General features: G+C 55.1%; 1 pseudogene; it reads right to left on the bottom strand.

Annotated features, from left to right (window-relative positions):
• The window catches only part of LOC101947865 (alpha-2-macroglobulin-like), a 62,820-nt pseudogene that overhangs the window by 2,060 nt on the left and 44,376 nt on the right, over positions 1 to 16,384 (bottom strand).

The following is a 16,384-nucleotide window of genomic DNA, read 5'->3' as shown; positions in this document are numbered from 1 at the left end:
GGCAAACCAGTGCCAGGGATGGTGGCGGCAGGGCCATTCGGGTCGGAAGCAGGAGGAGAAGGGAATGGGGTTTGCCTTTGAACCTGCGTGGGCAGTCGCTGAGGAGGCAGCGCTGGTGTGAGGTTCCCAGCTCAGCCCCAGGCCTGTTCCCACCCTCAGGAGGCAGCACAGGAGGTGGATCATCGAGAGAACGAGGCCAAACACAATCCCGAGCCCAGCGGGTCCCCTGTGGCTCTGACTGTGGCCTCTCCCGTCCCTGTGACATGCTCATGGGAGCTAACGTCCCCCCAGCCCTGCCCCCACACGCACCCGTCTCGTAGTAATCGTAGACTTTCACCAGTGCCGGCTTCAGGCTCTGCACAGGGAAGTCCTGCTCCACCGCAAAGGAGAAGCTCTGAGTCACATTGCTCACCTGGGGTCAAGGGGGAAACGGACGAGACTCAGGAGGATGCTCTGAGCCACCTCATCCTCTCCTTCCCCACCTGCCCCCCAGGGCTGGCTCCAGGCACCAGCGGAGGAAGCGGTGGGGCGCCACAGGCTAAGGGGCGACATTCCATCCATTCTTGGGGCGGCACAGTCAGAGCAGCTTTTTTTTTTTGCTTGGGGTGTCAAAAATGGTAGAGACGGCCCTGCTCCCTCCTGTGTCCCCCCATTACCCCCCCCCATGATCCTGCAGGTCCAGCATCTGCCCCCCTTGGCTGCAGGGCCTGGCAAGGATCAGGCCCTGGGGGAGGAGGGAGAAGCCCTGCCCTCCCCCGCCCCGGGTACGAGCCGCTCTCCCCGGTACCCGTAGGCTCTGTATGTTGGGGGAGCATGAAGTGCTGAAGGGAAATACTGAGGAGCAGCAGCAGCTGGCGGCGGATACATGGGTTTGTCTTTCCTGGCCCTGGCCGGGGAGATTCCCTCCACTCAGTGCCTCTATCGCAGGTACGATGGGGGTGACTCTCCTTGGCCCATCCCGGCCCCATCTGAGCACTCACCTGCTCCATGTAGAGCAGCACGTGGTTGGTGCTCAGTTCTGTGCGGTGGATGTGGTTATGTCCTTCCAGCTGCCAGTGGCCAAGGGAGAGAAGCAGGATGTTAGTGAGCCTCGCTTCGAACCACCCCAGAGCCCTAAGCAATGGGATGCTGGTGCCTTAAAGGAAGGGGTAGAGTCTCTAGCGTGGCCCTACCCACCTAGTGCACTGAGGTGTGAAATGCCCCAGCCTGAGAGCATCCGAATTCCAAAACCTGACCCAGAGACCAGGCCGCCACCACCTACCACGCAGCCCACCATGTGGCACTCTGCCCGCGGCTGCCAGTGGCAGCAAGAAGACTGCGACCGTGGCAGCAAGCCAGGATGGATTGGGAGACAGCTCAGCACACAGAGGACTTAGAGGAGCACTAGCCTGGACTCCCCGAACTCCGATACCCCCGGTAAGACTAAGGGCCCCAGCTGGCAACAATCAGGCACCCTCCCTGCCTCACTGGCACTTGGAGTCACCCTTGTCCATGCCAGAGCCCTCCCACAATGACTGGGTGCAGGGGGTGGTGTTAGGAGGTTCTTGCTTAGAGGTGCTGGCAGCTGTATCACTGGACCTGGGGCCAGCGTCCTGACCAGGCAGTCCATCCCCACGGGTGGGTGCACGGCTCTTTTAGTGAGTCAGCCCCGTGGTGGGCAGGCCCCTATGGGGCTACCTGCCACCGTGGATCATCCGGTTTGGCAAAGAGTGTGGGGGGTGTCGCAGTGTGTGTGTGGGGGTGTTATGTGGGGGTGTTATGTGGGGAAGGTGGGAGGAATATATCCTCAGTGCTTACGGTTGGTTGTTCAAGGAGTGGTGCATTTGGGGCTTGTTTTGAGACTCATTAGGGCTTGTCGTTTTGAAATATCTGGGAACCCTAAGTCACCCTGTGGGACTGGGCCTCTATCAAGTGCAGCATCAGCTCAGTGTCTGACCCGTCCCCTGAGGGGAGGGTTGTGGCTGTGGGCACTGCCTTCCCTGTTCTCACAGGCTTCATTAATCTGGTGAGATCTCACCTCAGGGCCCCTGAAGGGGCATCTCCCACCATCTGGGTCTCCCTGAGAAGATGCAGGGCCTGGGGTGGGCTCAGCAGTTGCAGTGTGTGTGTGCGGGGGGGGCAGGGGGGGGGTTCTTGGGCCTGGGGGAGCAGAGAGGGGCATAGGGAGGTGGAGGCTCCTCATTCTCTCTCCCAAGCACCCCACGAGCCCATCCTGACTTCCTCTTACACGAACGCTGCCCCCTTCAAGGGAGACTGTGAGGTGCCTCCAACCGGGCCTGCTCACCCTGTGCATAACAATTCATCAGGGAGTCACTGAGTGGGAGCTCAGGGGGGTGGGATGGGACGGGGAAGGAGTGGGGGATCAGAGGAGGGTCAGAAAGAAAAGATGGGATCAAAGAGACGGGAGACAAGGGGGGTCCTGATGCTGGAGAAGGGACTAGGGAGGGGCCAGATTGCAAATGAGGGGCTGGGGTTTGGAGCTAACCTGGGGCCAGATACCCGTCAAGTGAGGTTGGAGTCAAGGGGCGCTGGATGGCCACTGCGTGAGGTTGGGGTTGTGGGGAGCTGGATTCCGCTGGGGTGTGGGGCAGATACCCCTGGGGAGCTGCCGCCCATACACAGAAGGGCCGTTACCTTCCTCACTGATGTCTTCACAGGGATGAATCCTGACAGCATCTTAACGTCAACGATGACCATGTTGGAGACGGGGCGTTTCCCTGTGTAACTGGGAGACCAAGCGGGAAATGAAACAAGGTTTCATACATCTCAGCACAGAGCTGATGCACCTCAACCCTGACCTGCAGCATCTCCCACCCTCAGTGGCCCCCTGTCCTGCCACTAGCTTTCACTGCTGCCCTGCAGCCCCTGCTATTCCAGTCCTGGGCTCCCCACACAGCCCTGCCAATGCCCCTCAGTCCTGCCCTGGAGCAGTGTAAGTTTGCTGAAAGTCCCTCAAGCACAGGACTTCCCATCCCTTAACTAAGGGGTTTAGTTAAAATATGCCCATCATTGGTGGGGGCAGGAGGAGGGAGCAATTGAAATCGGGATTTAAATAACTTGATTTAGGTATGCATCCGAAGAAGTGGGCTGTAGTTAGGGTGACCAGACGTCCCGATTTTATCGGGACCGTCCCGATATTTCCTTGTTTGTCCCGCGTCCCGACCGATGTGCGGTCGGGACAACCGGACAAACAAGGAAATGCCCCGGAGCCTAGAGCCCGGAAGTGCTCGCGCCCCCCCCCCTGCCCCGACTCCGCCCCCTCCTCCCCCGATTGGCTCCCTCCCCGAATCCCCGCCTCTTCCCCGGGCTCACCATTCCCCCTCCCTCCGCAAGCGCTGGAGGGAGGCCCGGGAGACTCAGAGGGAGCGCGGGGCCGGGGTGAGTAAGAGTTCGGCCTGGCCCCGAGCAGGCAGGACTCAGTTGGGTAGTAGGGAGAGGAGGGGGGCGACCCGCGGGGCAAGGCGGCGGCTGTTGTTGTCCCCCCGGGCAGCGGGACTCGGGAGCAGCCGCTGCTGCAGCTCCCACTGCCGCGGGGGGAGGAAGCGGCCATGGCGCTCGGCGGCTGCGGCGCCTCCGAACCCCCCGAGCCGGGGCCTGCTGCAGGGACCCAGCAGCGCGTACGCTGGGCCCAGCCCCTGGCCAGTCGCGTCTGGGCTGCTGCCCAGCTGGTGCTATCCCGTGGCGGCCCCGGGGTGGAGGCATCGGCAGCCCAGCCCCGTTCGTTCCCCTGCGGGACTGGGGGGCTGGGGCCTGCTGCCCCCACTCCGGGGCCACCGCGGGATAGCACCAGCTGGGCAGCAGCCCAGACGCGACTGGCCAGGGGCTGGGCTGGGCGCAGCGTGCGCGCTGCTGGGTCCCCGCAGCAGGCCCCGGCTCGGGAGGTTCGGGGGCGCCAGAGCCGCAGCCGCCGAGCGCCATGGCCGCTTCCTCCCCCGCGGCAGTGGGAGCTGCAGCAGCGGCTGCTCCCGAGTCCCGCTGGCCGGGGGTGAGAACAGCCACCGCCTGGCCCCGCGGGCCGCCCCCCTCCTCGCCCTACCACCCAACTGAGTCCTGCCTGCAAGGGACCAGGCCGGACTCTCACTACCCCGGCCCCGCGCTTCCCCTGAGTCTCCCGGGCCTCCCTCCAGCGCTTGCGGAGGAAGGTTTTGAAAATCAGTGTAAAGGTTTGTGCAATTAAAACTTTAGATTACGGTGTGTGCTAAACTAACTTATCCTATTAGAAGTTTACAAAACTTCTGCACACAAAAACCAAAATATTGGAAGTGAAGGTGCTGTTTCTGCAAACTTTTTAGCAGGTACCAAGTTCCAGTCACATGAACAGAGGCACAGGTGAGGAAACTGGCGCACGTGCAGAAGTGTTTGCAGCATCAGGGGCTAAAACTGTATTATTACTAAAAACATCGGTTTTATTGGGATAAAATTTCTGTCACTTCAGATCCAAACTGGTTTAGTGTTAGCACTGGGAAGTTATTTCCATACACTAGCAAAGCAATTGTGAGCTTTTTTATATACACACCGCTAAGCCCATATTTTGGCAGCTAAGGGTGGGTTTTATAAAAGCACCGAAGTGATTTAGGAGCACGAGTCTGATTGAACTCAGACTGCAAATCCTGCTGAAGGAGAATGGTCAAGTCAAATCATTCAGTTCCTGTGACTGGGGGTAATTCGCTCTGTGGGAGGGTGGTGGTGGTTGCAGATAGAGGACGGGCTACTGGCCGGGCAGTTTTGTGTCTGAGTTTGTGTTTCTCTCACACAAAGGATGTTACTGAAGCTCTCAGAGTAACAAGACAAAACAATCACTTTAACAATTTGGGGGGGGGGGGGAAGACTGATAACACAGAAATACAAAATCTGATTGACATTGAAAAGAGCAATTGCAATTAAGAAAATACCATGATTTAATGTAAAAATCCATTTTTAATTTTTAGAAAAATATTGATTTAAATCTACTTTTCTGGGATCTCCCCTCACCCCTGGAGGCTCTTGGAATGACGTGTCCCCAACCCTAAGGCTGCTCCAGAAGGCTTGGCCCTGCGAGGGGGAGTTACCTGATGTTTATGGAGATGTCAAAGGTCCTCTGGGCCCTGGGGCTGTCACATGTCTTGGGGACTGCGTGCACCTCCAGCGCGAATGGCGCCTCGCCTGGCTTGGGGAGCACGTTGTACCTCAGGCTGGTCTGAAAGAGAATACACATTTCTCTGTGTGTCTCCATCTGTCCATCTCCTTCCCTCCGCTCAGTTTCATTCTTTCCTTTATCTCTTCTCTCTCTCTCCCCCTTCTCCAACTCTCTCTGTCAACTCTCTCTCCTCCTCATACCTCTTTCCTATTTTCTCCTCCCCTATCTCTTCCTCTCTTTTCCTTCCCTCCCTACCCAGCCCACCCACCCTGCCATCTCCATGGGAATGAGATGGGCTCCCATCAGCAGCAGCCTCTCCCTCTCCCAGGGCCCCATACCTGCACATAGACACATCCTTCTCCTGTCACCCCCGTGCTGTAGTCCCCTGGCACCTCTGGCAGTGCCACACGCTGGAGCAGCAGACGGTTCGTATGATCCACCTGGAACTGGGCCTGGAAATTCCCTGTGGATTGCAGGGTCACTGTGGACGCTCCTCCGCTCTTGGCATAGGTGGAAGCTCCGTATCGGGACAGGGCCTGGAGCGCCACCACTGTGTCCTGCCAGACAAGAGATGGGCCCAGGCACCCAAGGGGATAAATTAGCCATTTCCATGAGCTTGGAGTCCCCATCCCGACAGCTCCTCCAACACACCAATGCCCTGCTCAGGTGGAGAAGAGAGACAGAAAGGTCGGCTTTTCCCATTTTCACCCATTCTCTCCCCATCACCAGCACACGCCATGCTCCCTATTCCCTTGGGCCTAGATCCTCCAAGGTATTTAGGCACCTCTCTCCCATTGAAAGCAGCCAGGTGTCTAAATACCTTTGGGAACTTTGGGGATCTGGTATTTCTGACACTCCACTGAAAGGAGCTGGGGGAAGATACCACCCACCCTCCCATGAAGACACCTGCCCGAAGGGGCAGCTCAGGACAGACAGACCAAGTGAAATGGGAGCTGCCTGTGGCTCAGAGAGGACCATGGTGAGGCAGCCAGGAGGCTCAATAATGGGCTATAAGGAAGTCTTTCAGCCCTGTGGGTATCAAGCCAACCAGGGAAATGGTGGAACATGGGGCCAATGATTGGTCCTGTCTAGAGAGGTCACTCCCGGAGGTCCCAGCCTCCAAGCACCAACATGGCCTGCACCTGCTCAAAGGGGGAGGCGGCACCTCCTGTTTGGTTGTCACTCAGGATGGCGCTTCCCCCTGGGTGTGTCTGGAAGTGACTGGCTGCTGCTGCTTCTCTGGGGAGGCCTCAGCTCCCGAGCTGAATTGGCCTGGCTGGATGAGGTCAGTGCTGGGGACAGCTGGGGATGGCACTGCACTCGTGGGTGCTCAGGGCGAATCTTCTGCCCTCCGTACACAGGAGCATCACTTGTCCATCTCTCGCCTCATTAGCCCACCGGAGCCTGTGGGGATTGGATGTCACTATGCTCCATGCTGTGACTATCCCATGATCTAAACTGTACAATGAGGGGACTGCCCCCTCCCCAGGGCAGCCTCCCCCATCCACCAGGTTGCTTGTCTGTCTCCTGCCCTCTCCTGTCTGCCTCTCCCTCCTGCCCTGGGTGTTTGACGCTGGGGAGGAGAACCACTCACCTGGGTGGAGGAGAAGCCCCCGTTGGGATTCTGCTGCTTGCTGATCCACTTTGCAATTTGAGCTGCTAATGACAGGTCATCTTGGGATGGCGCCGGCTGAGTGGTGAGATAAGCGAGGAGCACGTAGGATGTCATCTCCACCTCGGCAGAAGGAGCATGGGGGTGAAAGAAGAGGAGATCGGCTTTCGGCTCCTTCCCAGGCCTCTGCCAGTGAATGGAGCCATCTGCAGCGGGAGAAGGGAGAGGGAGGGCAGGAGAGAAGGAAATACAGATGCTTAGTACATGCCATTTCTAAGGGGGTTATTGCTGCTGCTGCAGGTGGGAGAACAGAGCCCCCTGAGCTCGTTTGGCATATTGACATGAGACGTGAAAGGATTAAATAGTCCCTCACTTGCTGGTCGAGTGGATTTATACAAACCTTGTGGTACGAACACTCAGTGACTAATCAGGCTGCCACCTCTGTGCCTACATCCCCTTTATCTTATGAAGGCACATCCCAGGAATGGACAGTAGCAGCCTTTATTGGGCTCTAAAAAAGTGTGAGGTCGCTAAGTGGCCCCAGGCGCTCAAGGCCGAAGGGTTACAGCAGTGATGGTCACACCCCACTCCAGCGGGGTGAAGAGCCCATAAGTCCTTGTCTTACCAGCACAGTCCCAGTTCTTCCTGGGATTTCCTGGGACACCAGGACCTTAATTTGGGTCCCCCCGGAATGATCTGTTTTTTCATTTTATCAGTCCAAACATCAGGCTTCTCCTCTTTGTTTGTCTGTTGCTATAGGGAGCAGACGTCACTCTGTGCTGACCAGGGGCCATCGCTCCCATGGAACGAGTGTTCAGAGCGAGGAGCAGTGCTTGGAGTGAGGAATGGAGCAGAGCCAGCGAAGACACCGGCAGAGCTGTGCTATTGCTCAGTGGGAATGGTACCATTTAGTCAGGGTTTCAGGATATGCTCACTCACAGCACTGAGGTGTGGGGGGGTGGGACCCCCAGATACACCTGTGTCGCTACAAAGTTAGGCACCGGCAGCCCCGGCCCCAGCTCTCATTTTTTAAAAGTTCCCTTTGTCTTTATATGACTATTTCAGCACCTTAAAAAAAGCAACAATCAAACCATCCTCACAGGAACTTGCCCTAGGGAAAGGGGACCCGGCCCCAACTCTCTCCTCCCTGGTAATACCCCCTATGTCTGGGGAGCTGTAAGGCATCTCCCAGTGTCCTAAAATGTGCCCCCTTGATGCTTCTCTCCATGTAATGTCCCTTGGACCAAACCATCCTCTGCCTCACCTGCTGCCCCCTGAGCTGCTCTCGGTGCTGGCCCACCCCTGGGCTGCTGTAGCCACCAGAGCCGGGGGGGGGGGTGGAGCAAGCTAGATGCCACTGAGCTGCTTCCTCCCCCTGCAACAGGCTCCCTCCTCAAAATGGGCGACAGTCCTGGGGAGGGAGGGTGGGGGGGACAGGAATCCTCCTGAGGCAAAGGGGGAGAGGAGGGTAGAGACAGCTGGACCCAAAGGAGCGGGGAGAGGGAGGGAGAAACCAGGGGAGAAGGAAAGAAAAACCTTGGGTGAGAGATCCTAGGGAGGAGGGCAGGAAAGGGAGGGAGAGAACCTGCACACATGGTTGGGGAGGAGGGGAGAGACACTCAAGAAGGGTGGAAGGGAGAGAAGACGCCTCTAAGACCTAGCCAACACACAGATTTTGTGCCACTACAACTATTTTGGTTAGGGCTGTAACTTTTCTACTGGTACCCCTGGTCTGAGCACAGTTATACCAGAATAAAAGTTCCTTATGTAAGCAGAGTCAGAAGGAGCTCTACCCTGACACCTGGTGGTGAGCTGTGGAAAAGGACTTCAGGGGCTGACCTCCTTTGCATGGGCACACCCACCCCACCTAGCATGATGGGGCTGCTTGCCCAAATGGTCACTTTGACTGCTGTGGGATCCCCAGTCTCTTTGTTATTGGGGCAGGACTAATAAAGTGTTGTTATCCTGGTTATGTGAATCAAGGACAGTAGAACTGTACTTGGCATTTTATGATGGAGGGACGAGACCCACAAAAATGTAACCCTTCTGCCCGTCAGAGTTGGCAGCAACAAGGGCCGGGTTCAGTATCTAGGGGTTCCTTTTCAATAACACAACGTAAAACCGGCTCAATCCCCCACCCAGTGACAATTACATACCACCCCCCTGGGCGCCTCTAAGAGGCAATACTTCCCCTCTCGGAAGCACAGAGTCTGAGTGAAGCAAAAGCCTTTTAATAAAGGAGGGAAACAATGCAGCATAATGTTGGGGAAACACCACAAACAAGATTCATAACACAAACCATGAGCAAAAAACCCACCCCCAAGTAAGTTTGTTAGTGTCCTTTTCCCCTCAGGGTCTTAAATCCAGTAACCCAACAGTCACCTCACCCACAGTTTCTGTCCTTGGTCAGTGCAGCCCCAGAGTGGTTCTTGAGTCCAGCAACCAAAAAGTCACCCCGGCCAATGGGATCCCCCTGTGATGATGCACACAGGTTATTGGACAGTGGAGACATACAGGTGAAGGGTATCCTGAGCACCTTGGACTTTCCGCTGTTAGAACCAGAGATGCAGGGGCCTGTGCCAGTAGCCGAGGTACCCTCAAAGGAAACCTCTCCATCCATTGCTCAAGAAGATGGTGTTGCAGTGGAGGGGGACAGTATGCTTGTGATTTTGTGGGCAGGGAAGAAGGGAGTATGTGAGAGCTTTTGGTGTGGGAGGCAGGAGAGAGATTTGGAGACTTGGGGGAAGGAGAAACCAGTTATTTCACAGTATAGAAAAGGGGAAAACAGACTGAAACAAACAGAGGAAAAGCTAACAAGCTCCAGAGTAGAGGAAGAGGGCAAATGGAGGGAAGGCAGGGACAAGGGAAAGGGCAAACGCAAGGGAGACAAATGCAAAGGGATTGTTGACATTTTACCTAATAGGTAGGCTGGATACTGAAGGATACAATCAATGACCAGTTTAAAAGGGCAGGGATACAACATGCTGTGAGGTCAGAAATGTGCCGGGGCCCGGCTCTGGCTGCCTGGGATGCCTCTCTCTCAATCTTGTTTCTTCAAGTCAAATAATGTTCTCCCGCCTGGTCCTGGTCCCTCCTAATTTTCCTCTCCTGTGGTTTCCCCTCTGAGCACCTGTATATGATTCTCAGTGCATGGTCACCTTACAAGTGGGGGAGGTAGGGCCAGTGGGCTGGGATGCAGGAGAAGGGCCCGTCGGGAACTCTCACCCTCTTTCACAGCTTCCTTGTCAAGCGAGTCCAGCAGTGCCCTGCGCTTCTCCTCCTTCCCTGCCAGGGCAAAGGCGTAGGCCAGTAGCGCCCTGGTGTACACATGGTTTCCTCCCTGCTCTGTGGCCATCTCCAGACAGAACAGAGCATTACGGACCACAGAGTGCTGTGTGGGGAGAGAGACATGGGCTGAGAGAGGGAGGGGAGAGGTCGCCCACTGCAGTCCCACAGTGCAACATTCCCTTTAGCAGAGACTGTCTGGCAGAACTTTTGAACCAAGGGCCCAATGATGGGAAGCCCGCCTGGCTTTTACACAGTCAGCACATTCTCCACAGCCACAGCTGTTCCTGCTACTTGCTACCTTGTCCCACGTGCCGAGTGAACATTTCCCACAAGCACAGCGAAAGCTACACAGCAACATTTCCCCACAAGGCAGTGCTGCTGAAAGCGGCACAGAGGGCACTGGGATGCCTACCCACAACGCACCACACTTTTGCCAATCTGGCCTGATACTAGGTGAACACAACGCGCTGGCACAACTGGCCCAGTGTCAACTCACTGCACCAATATAGTCTTTTCGGTTGCTCGCTGATGATAAAACTTTTACCAGTGCGATTTCTGGGTGTGGAGCAGACCTAACTGAAGGAGAACAGAAATCAGCCCTTGATGGGGACCCATTTGGCTGGTGCCAACTGCCAAGGGGTTAAGTGTTATTTACCCAAGTGCTAAATATTTGTAAAACTCTAAGCCGTAGGCTTGTAAGAGAGGATCAAGCAAACGCCACCTCAAAAATTTTTAAATAAAGATCATATAAAAGGATTAGAGAGGAGACAGAACCAGCGCCCTGGACTGGAAGGGAAGCTGCAGAGAAATTCCAGTTCCAGATTTGGACCTCAATTTAAAGTCTTTTCTGACTGGATTTCCCCCTTTTTTAAAGGCTTCTCTCTCGGGATGGGAGGCTGCTGACTGGGGGGTCCCCAGCTCTGTCTGTGGCTTGAGGGGTTACAGGTACGTACAGTGACAGGCAGAGGAATCTCCAGCAGCGCGATGGTGATGTAGGCAGAGAGCGTGACCTCATCGTCCACCCCGCCCTGCAGGGAACCACAGAGAGAGACATTAACCCCGAAACCCCGCCCACTGGCCCCTCCTCCCGGGGCGTTCTACATCCCTGTTCTTCCCACACTATGGTAGCTTCCAGGTATCTGCCCCTCTTCTTTCCCCTACCCATGGTCGCTCCATGTACAGTATGGTTCTCCCCCACTCTTGCCTCCCTTGGTAGATCCCATCTCCCCCATTTCCAAACCCCCTGCCCCAGTCCCATATGCTGCAGTGGCTGAGCTGTTCCCATGCACCGTTGCAGGCTTTCTCCGTGTCACTGGAGTCCTGTATGGGTCCCACGAGGCCCAAGGGAAGCCAGCTGGATGGATACGTCACCTTTATGGCATTGTTCAGGAGCGTCCCAGAGCTGCGGAAGCAGCCGTTGTCCTTCTGCTTGCCAGTGAGCCAGGCCAGGGCGTCCTGGATGTGCTTCTCCTCGATGAAGATGTGAGAGCGGGCCTGCGCGAAGGACTTGAGGACGAAGGCCGTCAGCCTGCGACAGAGAGCGGACAGCGGTGAGAGCTCCCTCCCATGCCCTGTGCTCGCTGGAGGGGACGGGGTCCTGGGGCATCGCCAGCCTGAGGGGAAGCAGCAGGGGCCAGAGAGCTGGTGGCCATGGGCCAGGGAACCATTATCTCACTCAGACACCTACTGACATGTAGCAGAGCCTGGGGGAAAGACCCAGCAGTCGTCTGACAGGGCACAGCAAAACTGCCCGTTATAGGACAGGAAGTGAGCCAGCTTCCTGCATTGGTTTCAAACGGCCGGGGCACAGTTTAGGGGGTAGAAGGTGGTTGTCCAGAACCCTTGGGAGAACAGTCCTCAGCATCTTCATTGACCAGGAATGGCCAGGACACTGGCTCTGCACTTTCTTATTATAAAAACAGCAGCATAGCACCCCCTAGCATCAGACTGGGGTCAGCACTCAGAGGGAGAATGCCCCTTACTGAGCCACCCGCCCCGCTCCCTGCAGCACAGCGCCCCCTAGCACCACACCATAGAGTCAGTAGCGGCAGAGAGAAGAGCAACCCCTACAGAGTTGCCCACCCACCACTCCCTGCAGAACCTGTTTCTTCACCCAGCAAGGCATGCACTAAGCATTGAGGGGCTGTGATGGCTCCACCCTGAGTTAACAGCCACCTCATTATCCTGAGGGCAGTGGTGGCCAAATTTTCCATCGGAGGGTCAAACACATAATTTCAGAATGGACAAGTATCCATAATCAGGACTTCTGGGTGGATTCTCTACCCTGTTCTGACCCCTGCACTCTGCTCAGGTAACACAAAGGGAGCTGAAACTACCAGCAAGTCACCCAGCAGGGGAATCTTTGGCCGGCACTTTTATGCCACCCTCCATATAGCCCCTGGTAGAGAGAGTGAGTGGCTAGAGTGTGCTGTGTTCTGGACACACCGAGCTGATGTATGGTCCTCAGGGGACTGTGACCACCTGGAGCAAGTTAGAACAGGCCCCAGGCTGCTCTAACCTGAGCTGAGCAGGGAATCAGGGGGGCTGTAAATGGTTATTAATCCAAAATTGCAGGCCTCTAGCATATGAACTAAAGGAGATCTCCCTTCCCTACCACCTCCCATAGTTGCCTTATCCCACATCATCAGCTCTAGAGCTCCTCCCCTTCATGATCAGCACCTGTTAACAATGGGCAAGCTCCAGGTTATAACAAGAGAAGGGAAAGAATTCAGCAGCACTGAAATCTTACCAGGTGTTCCCTGATTGCCCATAACGTGGCCCAAATGTGCTGTAGGAGCCGTCCCGGTGTTTGTAATTCAGCTGTGTCTGGTAACCTGAAAGGGAGAATGAAATTGGGTTTTACTGCAATAAAGTCCAGGTGTAGACGTCAGCCAGGAAAAGAGAATTTTCAGCCCTGTCTACACACAAACATTCTGCTTTAATTGTACCAGTAACATTAAAATGCTGTGAATCCCCCAGTGTGGAAGTAGTTAGGATAGTATAAAAGTGCTAATACCAGTACAGCTTCTTCCCAGATGGGAAGGGAGTAGAACTGCATCCACACTAGGGGTTGTACTGATTAAATTATTTTGGTAAAATATCACCTCCTAACTGAAATAGTTACACTGGTACAAAGCTAGGTTTAGATCAAGCCTTAGACGCAGAAGCAGGTCCTATGTAGAGTACACAAGTCAGGCAGGCCTCCCATTCCTAAAAACAGCCCCAGTGTCTCAGCAGAGAGGCCTGGGTTTTCTGTTAGGCATTAAAAGAAAGTACAGGCAACAGGGTTATGATGTGCATCTACTAGCCACCTATACCAGGTTCAAGGATCCCTTTGCAGCACCTAAAATAAATGGGAAGGCTGTCTCTGAAAGATTGCTAACCCTCATTAAAAACAGAGTGGAGCAGAAATGGAGAATGAGGAATAATCAAAGGTGTGACCCAAACTGGGGCTGTTTTGAAAAGTGACTATGTGGAAAGGGCCCCTTGTCACTCAGCAGCTCTGCCCCATGTGTGTTCAGAGTCATGGCTACTGGCAAAGGTCATGTCCACATTAGGAATAAAAGAGCATTACCAACATTGCTAGCTAACACGTGTTTCAATCCTAACACAGACAAGGCACTTGTAGTTTCACACATGTTAGCTGGCTGAGTTAACCTTAGCGAGGAGCCTAGAGTTTACCTTGATCAACTAACATGTATTAAAACTACAAGTCGGCTAAATGTGTCACAAACAGACACTTCTCCCCTAGTGAAAACAAGGCTTAAACCCAGGTTTTGCTCCATTTACTGCTGCCAGACCTGCAGAACCAACCCAGCTCTTCTTCTCCGCCTTGCATGTCATCAGCAGAAATGCACCCAGTGCAGTGCAGCACCCAGGCTGTATCATTCATCCACATGGACCCATCTTCTCCCATCAAGCACTTCCAGAGAGTAGAGGTCTCTACGTTCCTAGATGTCACCCTAGATCTAAGCATGCTAATGTGTAATTGTAACACCAACCATTAATGAAGTAACTACTCGGAGTAGCTCCTGGGAAAGAGAACCTCTGATCTCTGGTCGGGGTGAGGGGGAAGGGGGTGTCAGAGGCCCTGGTTCAAAGGTGAATGACGAGGGGTCAGTTGTGACGGTGCTGCCAATACACTGGTGGCTAGGAAGGCCTATAGGCCATCTGGGGAGCCGAGTCTGGTTTGCTGGGTAAGAGTGAATTACCACTGGGCTCACACACTGGAGAGCAATGGGATGACAGGGCTGAGAAGATACAAGTGCGTTCCCCCTCCCCCCTAAAAGGCAGGTGGTCCCCTCAGTCTGTCCATCCTTCCCAGTTGGAGCATTATCTGAGCAAGGCACACACAAAAAGCTCCCAGCACAAGCTTGGAAGGGAGCAAGTGAAGAAACAAAAGCCCCGTCCCTGCTCACCACTGACTAAGTATCCAATGGCCTTGGATTTGGTCTCCTCGCTCAGCTGCCCCGTCTTATTCAGATAGTCCAGGACGTAGATGTTGGGGGCAAACAGGACCATGTTCTGCTCCCCACAGCCGAAGGGCATCTGGAGGAGCTGCTGCAGGTTCTGCATGGCTGTGCCCAGGATATCGCCTGGGGATGGAGACACAGGGAGTCAGTGTGGCCCAGAGCCGGCCTGCGGAGGCAGAGTGCACCACAGAGAAAGGATGCCAGTGTGAGGCATCCATAAAAGGCTTGTGAGATCACAGGCAATAAGAGGGAAAGAGAGAGACACACAACACAGAGAAAGAAGACAGAGAAATATGCTCTGAGAGAGAAGGGACACATGAAAGGCAAAGTGAAGGGCGTGCTGCTGGAAGGACAGATGGAAGCACTAGGCTGGACGAATTGCTAGAGTCGTAGGCCCAGAGGCAGAGACAGGGGAAGGAGAGAGAAAAAGGGGTGAAGTGCTAAATAGAGACTACAGCAGTGGGTAGCTGGGGGATAAATGGAGGGGCTGTGACGGGTGCACAACGGGGTGAGGAGTGGAACGGGTGGAAAGACCAGTACCCCATCAGGCACGGGGAAGGGACGGCAGCAGCATGCACAGCCAGGCTCTTCGAACTGCCTCACTTACCCAGCACTGAGAAATAGGCTCTGGCCGAGCCCTGCACCACGTTCTCTGGGAGCTTCAGGGACATTGGCTGAGGCACTGTCTTTCCTGGGGAAAAGTGACATAGATGGGATTGTAGTAAAATCCCCCCGTGTAGCAGTGACCAGGCCCCAGCACAGGAGCTAGGACACTGCCCCTGCTGCTGTCTTTCCCCTGGCACTGCACTGGGGCTCCCTGCCTTTAGCAGCTCCATTCGTCCATCGCTTTATAGTGAACCCCCCACCCATCCCCAACTCCCCTCTCAGGCGTGGATCCCCTCACCCGCCATCCCAGCCCTTCACATGGAGCGAGGTGCCACCACCTGGTGAGACAAGGGAACTGCAGTCTCCAGCTCTTTCTCTGGCACCTTCCAGTTTGTAATTTCACTCCATGGAATCAGAGAGTGAGAGAAGGGGAAAGCCCCATTAAATAAATAAAAAAAGAGGACCTTCCACGGGCCCTGGCAGGGGGGGCTGGCCGAAGCCAGTAGCGCTGGCTCGGGCAGCTCGGCTCTTAAAGTCTGAGAGGGGAGGAGCGGAGCAGAGCAGCCGTGGGAGGGGAAGTGCCCGGACGGCATTTTCCCGGACATGTTTGGCTTTTCGGCAATTCCCCCCTGGACGGGGGTTTGATTGCCGAAAAGCAGGATATGTCCGGGAAAAACCAGACGTATGGTAACCCTACATTAAATCCCATCTAGCCCATCCCCCCAGGACCCGGGCCAGGAAACCTATGCTTCCAGCCCTTCCCATGGGGGCCATTCCAGCCCTTCAGTGTTAGGAAACGTTTCCTTGTTATCCAGCTGGAGCTGTCCCACTTTCTTCAGTTCCAGATTACTGCTTCTAGTTAGCTCTTCCACTCGGACATCCAGGGTTTCCACCCTTCCCTTTGCAGAGGCAGGTCAGGAGGGGTGGGGTTCTTACCAGCTGCACAGAGCAGGAAGTTGTAGGTCGTTTCCTTCTCATACCCTTCAGGCTTCGGGTTGGGGAGGAACAGGGAAGGGGAAGGAAAATGAGAAAGGTGAGAACCTGCAGAGACACTGAGCACCTGGTTTCAGAAACATCTGGCCAGGGGTGATGGGGAGAAGGGACAATGCTGGGGAGAAGAAATAAAAAGAAAGAAAGAAAGAGACTTGCAAATTCTCATGTAATAATAATTCTCATGAAGCCAGCAGCTAATAGTTGGAAATCGGCTACTAACAAGTTATTGCCTCCTCACTCCCCAGGGGAGGATATTGCAGTGTTCTACCATGGGTGATTAGTTGCTGCTAGCACACC

The sequence above is a fragment of the Chrysemys picta genome, chromosome 1, assembly GCF_011386835.1.
Source record: "Chrysemys picta bellii isolate R12L10 chromosome 1, ASM1138683v2, whole genome shotgun sequence".
Lineage (NCBI taxonomy): Eukaryota > Metazoa > Chordata > Testudines > Emydidae > Chrysemys > Chrysemys picta.
This window is presented reverse-complemented; position numbering and strand designations above follow the sequence as displayed.